The sequence below is a fragment of the Schistocerca americana genome, chromosome 3 (assembly GCF_021461395.2).
Source record: "Schistocerca americana isolate TAMUIC-IGC-003095 chromosome 3, iqSchAmer2.1, whole genome shotgun sequence".
Lineage (NCBI taxonomy): Eukaryota > Metazoa > Arthropoda > Insecta > Orthoptera > Acrididae > Schistocerca > Schistocerca americana.
In genome coordinates this window covers 428,073,918-428,090,528 of record NC_060121.1, presented here as the reverse complement: position 1 = coordinate 428,090,528, position 16,611 = coordinate 428,073,918, and positions in this window count along the sequence as shown.

Below are 16,611 nucleotides of genomic sequence, written 5' to 3'. Positions count from 1 at the left end.
GCCTGGTAATTTATTTGTATTAAAAATAAGTGGGCATTTATTTTGTCATCTGTTTCCTATTTTCCAACATTTTTCTACGCTCCCCTTCACCCGCCTCTTGATAAGGTAGATGCCCATTTTATCCTGCAACGAAGGAGACGACTCAACTAGAAACAGTAGTACAGTGAGAAGAAATATTTTGAGAACTCAGAAAAGCATTTTGCAAGCTTATAGTACAAAGGTTGACATGCAAATACGCTATTTTTATATATGTAAGAAGTGCCAGGAGCATTGCATAATACTATACTTGTAAGTTATAAGTGAACAGATAAAGCACATCGGGTGAGCTCATTACCAAATCTACGACTAGTACACAAGTAAAAAGACCGTAAATTTCAGCATAGCAACTCTGTTCCAGTATCTCCTGGAAGAAAATAAAGGTATGATGGAGGCGGATGGGGGAGGGGCAAGAAGGGTCACTAGTGCGCCCTCCCCCCCCTAGATAAGGAGATTTTACTCATAAACTGAGAGCATAACCATCAACTCCCTGAGATATAAGAAGTTGATAGTGTCATTTTTAAAATTTAGTTCTTATTGGATAACATCTCAAATCAGGCCAACACATTTACATAACAAAAATGGTAATTTGAAAGTCTTGTGCCCCACTGCCCCTGCTTTCCCCACCCCCCTCCTGGGAACACCAATGCTGCAACAGCTTTCAAATTGAGCTTAACATATGGTACACTTCACAAATAAACAAACTTGGTGCAAAGCCCATTGCTAATTATCCTAAAAAATAAATCTCAGCAAAGTGATGATGACAGGGAAAGATACATCATGATTGAAAGGAAAGGTCGTAGATATCAGATTAAAATTTCCAGCCGACCGGTGTGGCCGTGCGGTTCTAGGCGCTTCAGTCTGGAACCGCGTGACCGCTACGGTCGCAGGTTCGAATCCTGCCTCAGACATGGATGTGTGTGTTGTCCTTAGGTTAGTTAGGTTTAAGTAGTTCTAAGTTCTAGGGGACTGATAACCACAGATGTTAAGTCCCATAGTGCTCAGAGCCATTTGAACCCTTTTTTAAAATTTCCGGGAAACAAATAATTAGTATATCTCAAATTTAAAAAGAAATTTGCGTGTTAACCGAAAATGTAGTTAAAAATGAAATAAATAACTATGATGAATTTACAAACATATTCTTGTTCCTGAGGCTTTGCCCTGCTTCACGGCAGGATCAGCATGATTATGAATGGATTTGGCATGGTTAATTTAAAGGGCTGCCAGATGCTTTTCCAAATAATGTAACTTAGTGTGATGGAGGAAAGTGCCAGAAAATCACATCCTGGCTGCACATGGACCATTGTCCTTAATCTGCCAGACAGATCTAATCCAGGCTGGTACATCCATGTTCTGAAAGTGGTGCTTTAATACACATGGCTATCTGAGTGGGTGTAAATTAACAGTGATAACCCAAATAACATTTTGTAAACTTTGCTAATCAGCCAGTCCACTCAAGAATTGCAAATTAGTTGCACAAACCCTACCATCTCATGCAAAACAGACAATAAATGTGATAATTTCTTAGCTGCATACCACTTTCATAAACTGGCAAACAAACTCAATATTCCCAAACCAAATAACTATGACATATTCAGTAATTTAATCATAAAGTGTGCAGAAGTGGAAGTAAAAAACTCATTTCTTTTGCTTTCCAACGTGGTACTAGGTGCAAGCATTTTCCTAAAGTATCTTAAGCTTACAGTTACCATTATATAACCAGTTCAGCAAGGGGAATTTAAAATCTGTAGGTATTTCTACATACATGCTATGCACAACAAAAATTCATTGGAGTACACTGAAATTGAACAGTTATAAATTGGATCACATTTCTGTATGTAAATTATAAGGAAAGGGAGAGGAACTGTAGACATAAGAAGTGGGAAAGGAACCAGGCCCCAGATGTAAATAAATTCATCTACATCTACAGGATTACTCTGCAACTCACAGTTAAGTGCCTGACAGAGGGTTGACTCAACAGCTTTTAGAGTGTTGTGCTTCATTTATGAACTAGGAAACTTTCGTATGTGATAGTGTTTCTGATAGTGCACTATGCCACAACAGGGAATTTATTACACTTCATCAGGCAATCAGAGATAGTTCCAATAAAACTTTGTAAAATTATCTACTGACTTGGAAGTCTTTGTATGAATTAACTTCATCTCAACAGTGATAGTTAAAGGAATGATAAGACTACCCTTAACATATTGTTGTAATCAATGACTTTGGGTATAATTCCTAACACAGAAGGATGTAGTAACATGCATCTATAAAAATGGAAATAAATAAGCAAATCATCTGTTGTTAGTAGCGCACTTCACTTCTCCCAGATTTTGAGAAAGTGGTCTATGATAAAATATAAAACAGTGACTCTTTTACATGTAACAATATTATGAGAAGAAAAGTTCCTCCTCATTGTATAGCGGAGATGCTGAGTCATAGATTAGCACAACAAAAAGACTCTCACAATTAAAGCTTTTGGCCATTAAGGCCTTTGTCAACATAGTGTATGTGTGTGTGTGTGTGTGTGTGTGTGTGTGTGTGTTTGTGTCTATTGTTGGCGGTTGGCGAAGGCCTTAATGGCTGAAAGCTTTAATTGTGAGAGTCTTTTTGTTGTTATATCTGTGACTCAGCATCTCCACTATGTGGTGAGTAGCAACTTCCCTTCTTGTAATACTGATACATTCCATCCTGGATTTTCTGTTGTTTGTCTTTTATATGGTTAGAATTGCTTCTCAGTTTGTCTTTAGCTATACTAGGAAGCTATACTAGACCTCACAATAAACAAGTAAAACTATCCCATCAGTACACTTTGTGGACTTGACAAAGGTTTCGATTGTGGTGGTCGCAAAATTCTGCTTGATATACTGAAGTCTTAAGGCATTAATAACACCCTTCTACAAGGACAGAGTCTTGCCTTCACAATAGAATACAGATGGTTGTACTGACAGGGATGAAATGGACTTCATAAGGAAGGAAAGTAACATAAAACAATTCCCTATGACTGATACTGACCCACTCTGGCTTTGAACGTATGTGAAACTGATTTTCCAATGACTTGAATGGATTCATAAAAAACATTAATTTTTTTATGACTCCAGCATTCTAATGCAGGGTCCAAATTCACTCTAATGTGCCACAGTTTAGGAGAAAGCTGAACAGATCTATAAATGATTAACAGCAAATATTTTTAATATCAGAAAACATCCTCCCATACCAATATCTAGAGTTACACCAGGGTCCTCAGAATGTTGTGCTGCAAAAGGACCACTTCAATCATTGTTGCTGTTTTTTGAACTTCAGTACTTTCATAATACGTCGTAAGTACAGTATTCTGCTTCATAAATCTTCCTATCAATAATGCAGCAATATGGCAAAGTTTGGAAATAATTTACATTGCTTGATGTCAGCAAAGGCTGCTTGTACTTGATGAATAGTTTGTGCAGTAATTGTGTACATGGATCTCTGTTGATTCTAAGTAGATTTGCTCAACTGTTGCTCATACTGTAATGTGGAAGAGCTAACTCTTCTCTGTCTGATATAGTTGCAGATGTATCACATTGTAGTGGGAAGCAGTGATGTATTTTCAGGTCACTTTTTAACTAAGTTTACATACCATGTATTATCGTTACGGGGTTAGATGACAACTGTAAATCTTGCATCACTGTCATAATCTCACTTTTGTTAATACAGTCAGTCAAATATACAATTACTGACTGTGTTGAATGCTTCTTTTAATAACTCATCACCCTGGAAAGACTTTTTGTTCTGTGTGAATACATGAGAAATTTAGATAGAAGCAAGAGTGGCAATTTTAAATTTCATTACAAGCCTAGTTAGGATAAATTGTTGGTCAGACATTGTTGATCATAGATGAGTTATTTTCTTCCTTTGTTTTTTATATAGAAGTGAATAGCTTGTATTAGAAAGGGTAACTTTGTCTGTTGTGACATTCAACTTTGTTTTTGTAGCACTGCAAGTCTACTGTCACACATAAAACAGACACTCATTTTTGGATTAAAATGAGAAAGTATTTCCAACCATGGTGTGGAATATAGGTTTCATTGTTTGTGTTCTACAGGCTCGATACATGGTCAAGCCATATTAGTGTTACTACTACCTACATTCAACATCAATATGCAATAACATAAACAGCAGATGACAGTACCAACAGTTGAGGATTTGTACAGTATGTCGGGGCACATGGAAAACAGTACAGTCATGTTGTAAAGTAACAATGGAGTCATGTATCTGTGTCCAAAAGGGCATAATCATTGGCTATTGGGCCAAGGGTGGAAGCATTTTTGAAACAGTTAAGTTTGTAAATTTTTCAAATGCGATTAAGGGTAAACTTTACTTTGCATGATAGAATGGTACTATTCAAAACCGAGGCAACTGTGGTGCACCACATCACATAAATGATAGGAGTGAATGACATTTGCGAAGATGTGTGCAGGCAAATAGAGCAACTGACCACCCAGATGTACCAAGAGACTACCAACAGTATCTCCTCAATGACCATTCAGCGAACTTTGCTGTGTATGGGTCTCTGCAGCAGGCACCTGATTCAAGCACCCACGCTCACTGCTGTTCATCGGTGACAAAAACTGGAATTTGTACACCAGTACCACAGCTGGAAGCACACTGTGTCACAAAAGGTGGCCTTTTCAGATGAGTCACAGTTCATGATCTATCAGACAGATGGCGTGAAATGTCTGAAAGCATATAATCTACAGGCATTATGTTTTCATGGCATTCCCTCAGTGATCTCACCATTCTGGAAGGAGCAATGGATAAACACAACTATGCATCTATCCTTGAAGACCACCCCTACCTGCAATTTGTTTGTCCTCTGCACAATGGCATCTACTAGCAGGACAACACAATGTGACAGTCACCATGCAGTGTACCTGTGTCGTTCAAAGAGCAACAGGATGATTTTATTGTACTGCCTTCTCCACTAAACTCCTAGAATTTAAACCTAATCAAGAATCTGTGGTACTGACTCAGTTGGGCTGTTTGCACAGTGGATCCTCAACTGAGAAACCTAGTACAACTAACCACAGCACTGGAGTCAGCACAGCTCCACATCCCTGTAGGTACCTTTATGAACCTCATTATCTCTCTTCCTCCATGACTTGTGCTGCAAAAGGTGGTTATTTAGGATTTCTGACAAATGGTCACATTAATCTGACTGGACAGTGTAAATCAGACAACGGAAAGCTGAGGTTGGGACATCAACAGTATAGGAAATTGACTGATTGCTACCCACCATAAAGATGACATGTTGAGTCACAATGAAAAGACTGTTACACATTTAGCTTTTGGCCAAAGTCTTCTTTAGAAAAGGAAACACACATTCATTCCCACAAGCAAGCACACTACACATGCAAGAGCACACACACACACACACACACACACACACACACACACACACACACACACACATGACCGCCATCCCCAGCAGCTCTGACTTGAATAGAGCTGTCACGTGAATGAAAGAGCAGTCTTGAGGGGAAGGGGAAGGGATGGCAGGGTTCGAGTGGGCAGAGAGAAGAGGTTTGTCTAGTGGATTGTGCAGCGACTGGATTGTATGCAGGCATGACAAGACTGCCACTAGGTGCAGCTTAGAGAGGCTGTGGGGCAGAGAGGTGTGGAGGTGAAACAGAGAGCAGAAAAGAAGAGGAGCAGCTAAGAGGAAAGATGGTCAGATTCATTGGCAGAAGGTGGCACGCAATGAGGGTGATGGGCATGGATATGGAGGACATGATAGGACAGCAGCTGCAGACACAGTTGGGTGGAAGGTGTGGGGAAAGTACATTACTGTAGGTTGAGGCCGGGATGATTTCAGGAGCAGAGAAAGTGTTGTAAGGATAACTCTCACATGCGCAGTTCAGAAAATCTGGTGATGGAGGGAAGGATCCAGATGGTCCAAGTTGTGAAGCAGCCATTGAAATCAAACATGTTGTGTTCAGCTGCATGTTGTGCTGCAGGTTGGTGTACTTTTTTCTTGGCACCAATTTGGCGGTGACCATTCATCTTTATGGATAGCTAGTTGCTAGTCATATCAACATACAAAGCTGTGCAGTGACTGCTGCAGTGCTGGTATATGACATGGCTGCTTTCACAGGTGGCTTGGCCTCTGATGGGGTAGGATAAACCTGTGACAGGACTGGGACACTAAGTGCTGGCTGGGTGGATTGGATAGATCTTACATCTGAGTCTTCCACAAGGATGTGATCCCTGTGTCAAGGTATTTGGATTGGGAGTGGCATAGAGGTGGACTAGGGTGTTGTGGAGTTTTGTTGGGTGTTAGAATACCACTTTAGGAGGAGAGTGAAGGATCTTGGATAGGACGTCCCTCATATCAGGGCATGGTAATAGGTAATCAAAGCCCTGATGAAAGACGTGGTTCAGCTGTTCCAGTCCGGGTTGGTATTGGTGACAAAGGGGCCACTCTGTAGCTGGTTATTAGGGTGGTGGGAGGATTAGGGGTGTGTCAATATGAGATGTGAGATCTATTTGTGTACTGGGGCTGGGGATAGTGACTGTGAAGGCCTTAGTTATAACTTCAGCATACTAGGCAAATGAGTCCTTGTCACCGCAGATATTCCGTCACTGAGTGGTTAGGCTGTATGAAGGGATTTTTTTGGTGTAGAAGAGGTGACAGCTGTTGAAATACTGGTACTGTTGGTGGTTAGTGGGTTTAATGTGGATGGATAAGTGGATGGAACCATCAGAGAGGAGGAAGTCAATGTCCAGGAAGTGGCATGCTTGATTGAGAAGGATCAGGTGAAACGGATGGGAGAGAAGGTATTGAGGTTGTGAAGGAATGACGATAGCATCTTGGCCGTGAGTCCATATAATGAAGACGTCATCAGTGAACCTGAGCCATCCAGACTAGGAGATTAATATTTTGGGGTGCTAGCAAGGTCTCCTCTAGATGGCCTGTAAATGGGTTGACATAAGAGGGTGCCATTGGGATGACCATGGTTGTGCTGCAGATTTGTTTGTTTACCTTCACTTCATAACAGATATAGTTCTGAGTTAGGATAAAGTTAGTAAGGTGTATGAGGAATGCCGTAGTGTCTTTGGATTCTGAAGGCCATTGGGGAAGGTAGTGTTAAATCACAGCAAGGTAAGGGATGTTGGTGCATAGAGAAGTGATGTTGACAGTGGGGAGTAGGGATTCAGGAGGTAAGGCAATGGGAATGGTGGAGAGTCAGTGAAGGAAGTGGATGGTATCTTTGACACGGAGGGCTAGATTACAGATTAGTTAGAGGTGTTACTCAGTGGTGGCCAAAATTCTTTTGGTGGGTGCACAGTAAAACTAGCTACAATGGTGAATCCAGGATTGTTGAGTTTGTGAATTTTGTGAATCATGTAGAAGGTCAGTTTGCAGGATGTCATAGGGGTGAGGAGGGAAATGGATTTAGGTAAGAGGTTCTAGGAAGGGCCTAAGGCTTTGAGCAGGGATTGGAGGTTATATCGAACTTCTGGGATGGGACCACTCAGGCAGAGTAGGTAGGTAGAGGAGTCAAATAATTGGCAGAAGCCCTCAACCAGGTAGTCACTGTGATTCATGAAGACAGTGGTGGAACTTTTGTCTGCAGGTAGGATAATTAAGTTAGGATTAGTTGGAATGATCACCAGACATCATCAGAGGAAGAGCAGGATGTGATCTATATCTGAGAGTCGTAAAAAATTTAAAAGAATGGTCAGCTTGCAGGACAATATGGAAATGTGTGAATATTAACATGGACATCAAGCTATGTGCAACTGTAACAGCATGTACACATCAGGCCATAGTTGCCATACCACATAATGCAGTGATTTAATAATCACATATGAGTATGTAACTTAGATACAAGAGTATGGATTATAGAGAATGTAAATTACAGAGACATCACAAAACATATATGAATATCACTATAGAAATCAAGATGCATACTAGTGTAACATAACACAGACATCAAGCCAGAAGAGTCTGCTGGATGTAGAAGTATTACTCATGCCTTAAGCTTCAAGTTTGTCAGTTTGGCTGCTTATTTCTCTTGGCCTGAAATTCAGTTCGTGTGATAGTATAACATATGTTTCACATTTGCAGTGCAGCAGTACTTCGATACAATGAGGCATGCATAAGTCTAGGTCCGCCTACTGGAGTAAACATAGACAGATAGTGATAATTTTAGGTGTTTTTTTTTTCAGATGTATCAGGTTGTCATGTCAACTATCAGTTGAATCGACTGCTGTTGTACACATAATGGGTATTTTCTCACAAGGTGCTGTTGTACACATAATGTGTGTATTGTCACTAGGTTTGTTACAACTTTGTACTTTATGTATATGGTATCACTGCTGCTGGAAGTCGGACTGGATACTGACTGATGTACTTTGATAAGCTAAATTGTAAGTATACAGTTTGTGTTACTCTTCCAGTTTATAGAATATATTTGTCAAAATTTTATGGCATATCTTAGTGTCAAAGGAAATATGATTTTTATAATGTAGATCTTGAGCTATGTAGCACATTTTTTGCAGTTGTTCGCAGTCTACCTTGAACTGGTATGCTTTGTGTGATATTATTGTTTTATGTCCTTTGTTACAAATCTATCTTTTCCTTATATTGTGTATAGTAACACTCCAGTTTGAAGTCTGGTGGGTCAGTAGCCTATGGGCTCCAGCAAGATTTTTTGTATTAGATTTGATGTATTACATTTCTGTTTGTGATCAAATATGGTTGCAAAAGTGTATATGATAGCAGAGTTTTGAAGGAATGTTTTATAACATAGACCTTGAGCTATGTATTACATTTTTCGCAATAATCTATTTTCCTACATTAAAAATGTGGTTTGGATTCTTGTTATTCTCATCGATCATAACATTTAAACAGAATTTACAGTGAGTACTCTCACAAAATATCTGTTATTTGTATGTAATTAAAGCTTAAAAATCGTTAAATGTCAACATCTGGTCACACTCTGTTATTGGCTGATGCTGTGGTGACGTCATAGGCTAGGAGTAAGATGAAGCTATATTTGTGTTATAAAGGTGTTAGCCAAAATTGCGAGGTTTTTACATACTTTTTCTGCAAACAGTTTAACTATTTGGTGGTGGAAAACGCAATTACATCTTTAAGGGACAATAGAAAGGTATTTTGTGAACCCTGATAGTGGAAGCCTTGTGAAAGTTGATGTGTTTATGATCCAGCCATTTAGAGCAGTGATATTTGCAATGATAGACATTCTTTTCCCTGCTCCCTGCTACATTATTAAACTTGCTCAGAACTAAGGAATTATTGAACTTTTTCAAATGGCCATATATTATAAATAGATTGTTGACTATCAGTCATGAGCTACAACCCAAAACACATTTAAATTATTCTGACTGCTGATTCCCTCTGTAGAAGACACTCAGAAGAGGACCTGTTTCTAGCAGCCACTCAGTAGCACAACAGATAACACATATGGCTGCAGATAAAGAGGTCACATGTTCAAATCCTGAATGTGTCATATATATTTAAAGTTTTACACAAAATACGAAAATAGCATTAGCAAGAACTGATTGTGGCAGTTGTTTCAATTGTGGTGTGTATTGTATACAGCTTCACATTAGTCTTAGTCTGAGAAATGGAGAACGGAGAATAAATGCATTTAGTTTGTGAACAAACAATACACTTTTCTGGAAAGCATTATTAGTAGTGACGACATCACCATATGCCCTCAGTACAATGAGGTGTTGCATGATGAGGTTATACAGAGATATTTAAAGTGTATCCAACATGCAGGTGACACTAACATAAGGGCAGTGATGTTTGTGAGTGTAAACTAATGTTGGTGTCTGAAGCAGACTTACTTCATCGTTATGTAAGATGATGAAACTGCAAAAGTTCAAACAATAAGGATCCTAGCTGCACAGTGCAAAGATAAAAATGTTTCTAATAAACTGAAAAGTTTGTGGTCACATGAACTAGAAAATATCTTTGTGGACATGACTTGAGTGAATAGCGATTGCAAATGTAAGTGCATGTGAACAGCAAGAAAAACACAATAATATTCTGTTTCTGGCTGGTGTGGTGAAATTTTATGATTGTGACTCAGTTTTCATTTTGGGTTACATTCGAACCAGTGCTCTATGGATATGAACTCATAAAATACAACGGTCTACCACTGTAACAACAGAGGTGTAGTTGGGTAAAACGACAATTTTCATTAGAAGTTTAATTTCATTGAATGACAGTATCCTTCTTTGTAACAGTGGGAGAGTGTATCTCAGAGGTAAGTTAATGTTAACTTCAAGATGCAGCACAGTTTTAATCAAGGTAGTGAATTTGTATGTGAACATGGTGGCAGTTTGCCAGTACAATGAAGTCACATTTTGTGCATATTCTCTTTCTATGGAACAATCAAAAACACTTTTTCACCAGTTTTTATAGATGTATTGGTACAGTATGGTACTACACACCATTTGTAACCCATTTGCCAAAACAAGGCATCACTCTCAATTAGCATTATGACAACAGGAGCAGCAAGCTAGCCAGTTACATCACAGGCATCATGACTCGAATGGAGCATTTTTAGCATTTCAGATTATCTCAATTTCATTTTTGTTTTTATAAAGGAATGTAGGAATCCACAAGGAAGCATGTAAGGAGCCTAAGATAACATAATCATTTAAGACAGTTTCCAGAGAACAGTCAAATAACCTAATGTTTACAGTCTACATTGAGCTGGTACAATTTACCCAATACTATTTTTTTAATGTCATTGTGACGTCTTTTAGAATTTACCCTTTGCTTATACTGTACATACACTTAAGTGCCAAAGAAACTGGTAGAAACATGCATATTCAAATAAAGAGATATGTAAACAGGCAGAATAGAGCACTAGTTGGCAGCACCTACACAAAACAAGTGTCTATCACAGTTGTTAGATCAGTTACTGCTGCTACAATGACAGGTTATCAAGATTTAAGTGAGTTTGTACATGGTATTATAGTCAGTGCATGAGAAATGGGACACAGTATATCTGAGCTAGCGATGAAGTGGGGATTTTCCCATACGGCCATTTTGTGAGTGTACCGTGAATATCAGGAATCTGGTAAAACATCAAATCTCTTAACATTGCTGGGGCCAGAAAAAGATCCTGCAAGAACGGGACCAATGACAACTGAAGAGAAACGTTCAATGTGACAGAAGTGCAATCCTTCTGCAAATTGCTGCAGATTCCAATGCTGGATCATCAACAAGTGTCAGCATGTGAACCATTGTATGAAACATCATTGATATGGGCTTTCAGAGCCGAAGGTCCACTCATGTACCCTTGATGACTGTGTGGCACATAGCTTTATGCCTCGCCTGGGCCTATCAACACTGAAATTGCACTGTTGATGACTGGAAACATATTGCCTGGTGGACAAATCTCATTTCTGATTGTATTGAGGGGATGGATGTGTACGGGTATGGAGACAACCTCATGAATTCATGTAACCTGCATGTCAGCAGGGGATTGTTCAAGTTGGTGGAGGTCTGTAATGGTATGGAGCATGTGCAATTGGAGGAATATGGGATCCCTGATATGTCTAGATACAACTCTGACGGGTGACAATGTAAGTAAGCATCCTGTCTGATCACCTGGATCCATTCATGTCCATTATGCATTCCTACAGACTTGTGCAATTCCAGCAGGACACTGCGACGTCCCACACATCCAGAATTGCTACAGAGTGGCTCCAGGACATTTTTACTTCCCACCAAACTCCCCAGCGGAGTGTGTGGCACTTCTGCATACTCGCAGTGGCCCTAGACAATGTTAGGCAGTTGTACCAGTTTGTTTGACTCTTCAGTGTAATAACACTCCTGTTAGAAGTCAGGTGGGTCAATAGCCAATGAACTGTGGCAGAAGATGTTGTATTACATGTGATGTAATACACTACTGTTTGTGATAAAGTATGGTTGCTAAAGTGTATGTGATAGCAGAATTTTGTAATAACATCATTGTTTTCACAGTGCTACCGTAAAACAGGTACAGTGTAATATTTATGTGACATAAGACATCAAGCTATGTAATACTGGTCTCTCAATGGTTTTCTGTCCATCAGGGACCCTATACACATTGTTTTAAACAGCTTAGGATTGTGAATTTTTAAGAGAAGTTACGTTATATTGAAGTGTTATCATAAAATAAATATAGTGTAATACATATGTAACATAGACATCATGCTACATATTACAGTTCATGCAATTGGTCGTACTCTACCTGCATCCCAAATGCTGTTTGATAGTACAGAATGAAAGTAGAGTATCTATTGCTGTATTGATACCGTCTCCTCTGACATGTAGCCAGCAAAGTTACATATCTTGTTTTTCTGGCATGTAGCTTAGAGAGACACGTATTTTACAAACATATTTCTGGGTTCATGATATGTCCTCAAGTACCTGACTTGTCCATGTATAGTGATATAGTACTTCATAAAATATCTTCTCCAATTAGTTACTGGATGTCAGGTTATTTTCACAGAGTGTTTCTATGATGTTACTATAAAATAAGTATAATGTAACATTTATGTAATTTAAATATTGAGCTACATGTTACTGTTCTCATAATTGTGTGCTGACCATCCAGGACCCTATTTGCCTTGCTTGAATCTGATTGGGAGAGTGTAATTTTAAGGGTATTTGTGTCTTATAATGTTATCATACAATAAATATAGTTGAACTTGTATGTAACTGGATACTGAGGTATGTATTAGCATTCTCACAATTGGTTGTAATATGGCTGGAGCTTATATGCTCTGCCTGATAATACAGAATAAAAACAGTATGTCTATTGCTGTCATGATGTAATGTTCTCCAACATATGGCTGGTACAGATATGAATATAAGATTTCAGTTCTTTACCATGTACCTCTTCTGGTTGTGTGTTATAATGCTGATCACAGAAATAGTACCTATTGCTTTATTGATGTAGTGTGTTTCAGCATATGGCCCGTAGAGACAGCTATTTTAGAAATATATTTCTAGGTTCACGGTATGTCTCACTTATCTGTTCTGTACATAAATCAAAATGTAGTAGTTGTTAAAAGTTTCTGTCCATTTTATTACTGAATTTCAGGTTATTTGTATGAAGTTATTGCATTGGTACTGGTCTGTCCCTTGGTGTTTTCATAAAACAAATTTGACAAAATGAACTTGAATCTCATATCTTAAATATTTGTGCAGCTTATACATTTTAAGTATTTTAACATATTAGTGGACACCAGGTTGTGCAATACATTTTTCCACTGCTACTACTCAGTCCCATGGCATTTTGATAAATGAGTTTGAACCTCATACCTTAAATATCTGTGCAGCTTATGTTTCAAATATTTAATTGAATGTACAAGGGTGGTTTGAAAAGTTCTCAGAATCACCATGAGAGGTCAGCACTATCACAATGAGTTGTTCATGTGATGTTCATTGGACTATTGCCTGTAAACACATACCACAACAGTGCTCTTGTAAGGGAGCTGTGGTGGTGACGTGGCTCTGTTGTTGTTCCCATGTAGTGATTTGTGAAGATGGAAAAAAATCAATATTCGAGCATTGATTCAGTACTTCATAAAGAAAAGTATGAAAGCAAAGGACAGTCATGCTGATTTCCAGAATACACTGGGGGGCTCTGCTCCTTCATATCCAACTGTTACCAAGTGGAAAAATGAATTTAAATTTGGTCGGGAGAGCTTAGCTGATGATCCGTGCAGTGGTTGGCCAAAATGTGTCACTACTCCAGAATCATTGCAAAAGTGCACAAAATGGTCATGGAGGATCACTGATTGAAAGCGCATGAAATTCCTCATGCTTGCCAGATGTCATCTGAAAGGGTATACCACATTTTAACTGAAGAATTAGAAATGAAAACATTATCTGCAACATAGGTGCCACAACGAAAAAATGCATTCCCGCACACTTGTGCCATTGCCACGGCAAAATTACACAAACTAAGATATGAATTGTGGCCACACCTGCCTTATTCATCTGATATGGCTCTGTCAGACTTCCATCTCTTCCCAAAACTGAAAATTTTTCTTGGTGGATGAAGATACACTTCAAATGAAGAACTGATAGCTGAAGTTGACAACTGTTTTGCAAGCCTGGAGGAAACTCATTTTTAAGATGGTATTAAGGCACTGGAACACCTCTGGACCAAGTGCATTAATCTACAAGGAGACTTCATAGAAAAATAAAAAAAGTTTCAGTGATGTACATACTTTTTTCCTATTCCATTCTGAGAACTTTTCAAACCACACTCGTAACAAGTTCTATTATTTCTATGATAGTATTATGTTTGACCTTTAGTCTAATGGCTATTAGCAGGTTTCAGGTAACTGGTGTATTTTATTTAATTTATAATGCAATATCCACTGATGTTACTTCACATGTTGTATGTATCATAGTGTACTGCCACCTGGTGGCAAGGGCTATCACTTAACATATTGAGCGTACTCTAGGCATTGCTGGGATTAATCCCAATGGCATATTCTTCCAACACCAGAATGTTACATCTGGTTATAAATCAAAAAGGCTTTTTACAAAGCCAACTCTTACAATAATTTCCATAAACATTGAAGGAATATTATTCAATATGTGTAAGACAAAGAACTGTGACCTCCTGCTCATCCAGGAAACTCAGAGGCCCAAATGACACAAGGCCAAAGATAAGCAGAATGATTTTTATCATTGGGATCACCCACCCTCCCTTCCATCCTGTTTTTTCCCCACCTACCCTCTCTCTGCCTCCCTTCTCCCCCCCACCCCCCCCCCCCCCCACCCTATAACCGAGTCCTTTTGCATTCACCTCCTCCGCCTTTCCCCACTCCCTCTCAATGTACGAACCACCAAACAATGTATTTAGTTTCAAGGAACCAGATAATTCCTGTCTGCAACCAGTAAATTTGGTCATGGGAGTTTTTAACTGCCACAGTGTATCATGGGCCTACAGAGAAACAGACAAAAGTGAAGAAGACCTTGAAAACTGTGTAGAATGCATGGGCCTGAAGAAAAACATGATGCAAGGCTACCATACTCCTTCTGGAGTGGAAGATGGGAATATGATACATTTGCAAATGAAAATGTTGCTCGCCAAGTGAGTAAAGAAATGAGAGATCCAGTTCCAGAGACACAATACTGAGTTTTTATCTGCAATATAGAAGCAGTCATCAAACCCAAGTATACCATCTTCAAGAGAAGGTTTAACTTTAAACGAGCACTTGCTGATGAAATTGACTCCAGAATCCTTGAACCTAATCCTTCACCTAACAAATATGAGTTTTCTATAAAGCTGGTCAAAACAGTATCACACAGGCACATACCTCAGAGATGTAGAACAACATCTATAATGGGACTGGATGAAGATACAAAGACACTTCTGAATAAATATGAACACCTCTTTGAAGATGATCCATTTTCTCAAGGGACAACGCAGGCTAGAGAAGACCTGATGCTAGCCATATCAGATCCTCCTGAGACCTGGCGACAATTGTCATGATTTTTTTGGAAACAGATATTCTGTACCTGTTAAACAGAAGGTAGTGAAATAAGATTCACAAAAATTTTTCTTTTTTTCTTTTAAATTCATGGTTTTCTGAAGTGTCCATTACAATGGACACTGGGTCTTGGAGACATGTAAGTAAACATTAGAAAAGAAGTAAAGTGTCCATTACAATGGACACTGGGTCTTGGAGACGTATAAGTAAACATTAGAAAGAAAGTTGAAAATGTAAAAAAAGTACTTTATTTTTAGTTTATTGAACAATATACAGTCTTATTATGCAGATATTACTTGAATCACACACTGATTATTAATTTAAAATAATTAATATAAATTTAAAAAGTAAAATAAATGACAAATTTTGACAGTTTTATTTCTGATGATACTCAGAGAAACAGTTTTTCTGTGATGTCAGACAGAGGAAAACTGAACAACCTTTGCACCTTATTTTGGTTTTCTTTGTGCAGCCACTGTTCTTACACCTCATGCTATTTTTCAACCCTGTCATTTCTGGTAAATGGGTTACAGAAGGTGAAGGTGATTGTGGCGGCAGTAATCTTCGCCTTTTAGGAGTTGACTCCTCATCATCTTCATCAGAATGTTGTTCCTCTTGGCCCCTTAACAAATGCTCAGCAATTCTAATTTTGAAATCAAGGTACTACAGGATATCCTTCTTTGGCTCATCGTTCTTAATTCTGTCACTTCTGTACTGAATCCAGCTATTTGCAATTCCCAGATCTATGAAGTGAAAAATAGTTTTTACGGTCCACTTTTTGATTCTGGTGCAGATCCTGTAAAAACACATCATTCTGTCAATCAGGTCTATGCCACCCATATTTTTATTGTAGCAGCTGATTACTGCTGGACGGGGAACCTGAATGTATCTCCGATCTTTTTTCGACCACCTTTTACATTGATCCATAGGGTTCTTCCCAACCTTCGTCAATGCAGTTATGACTGGCTTTTGGTCATACCATTTTACAATAGAAATGAGTTTGTCTTTTCTCACTGTCTGGTCAACAGACCCACGTCCTTGATTTGCAAGAAT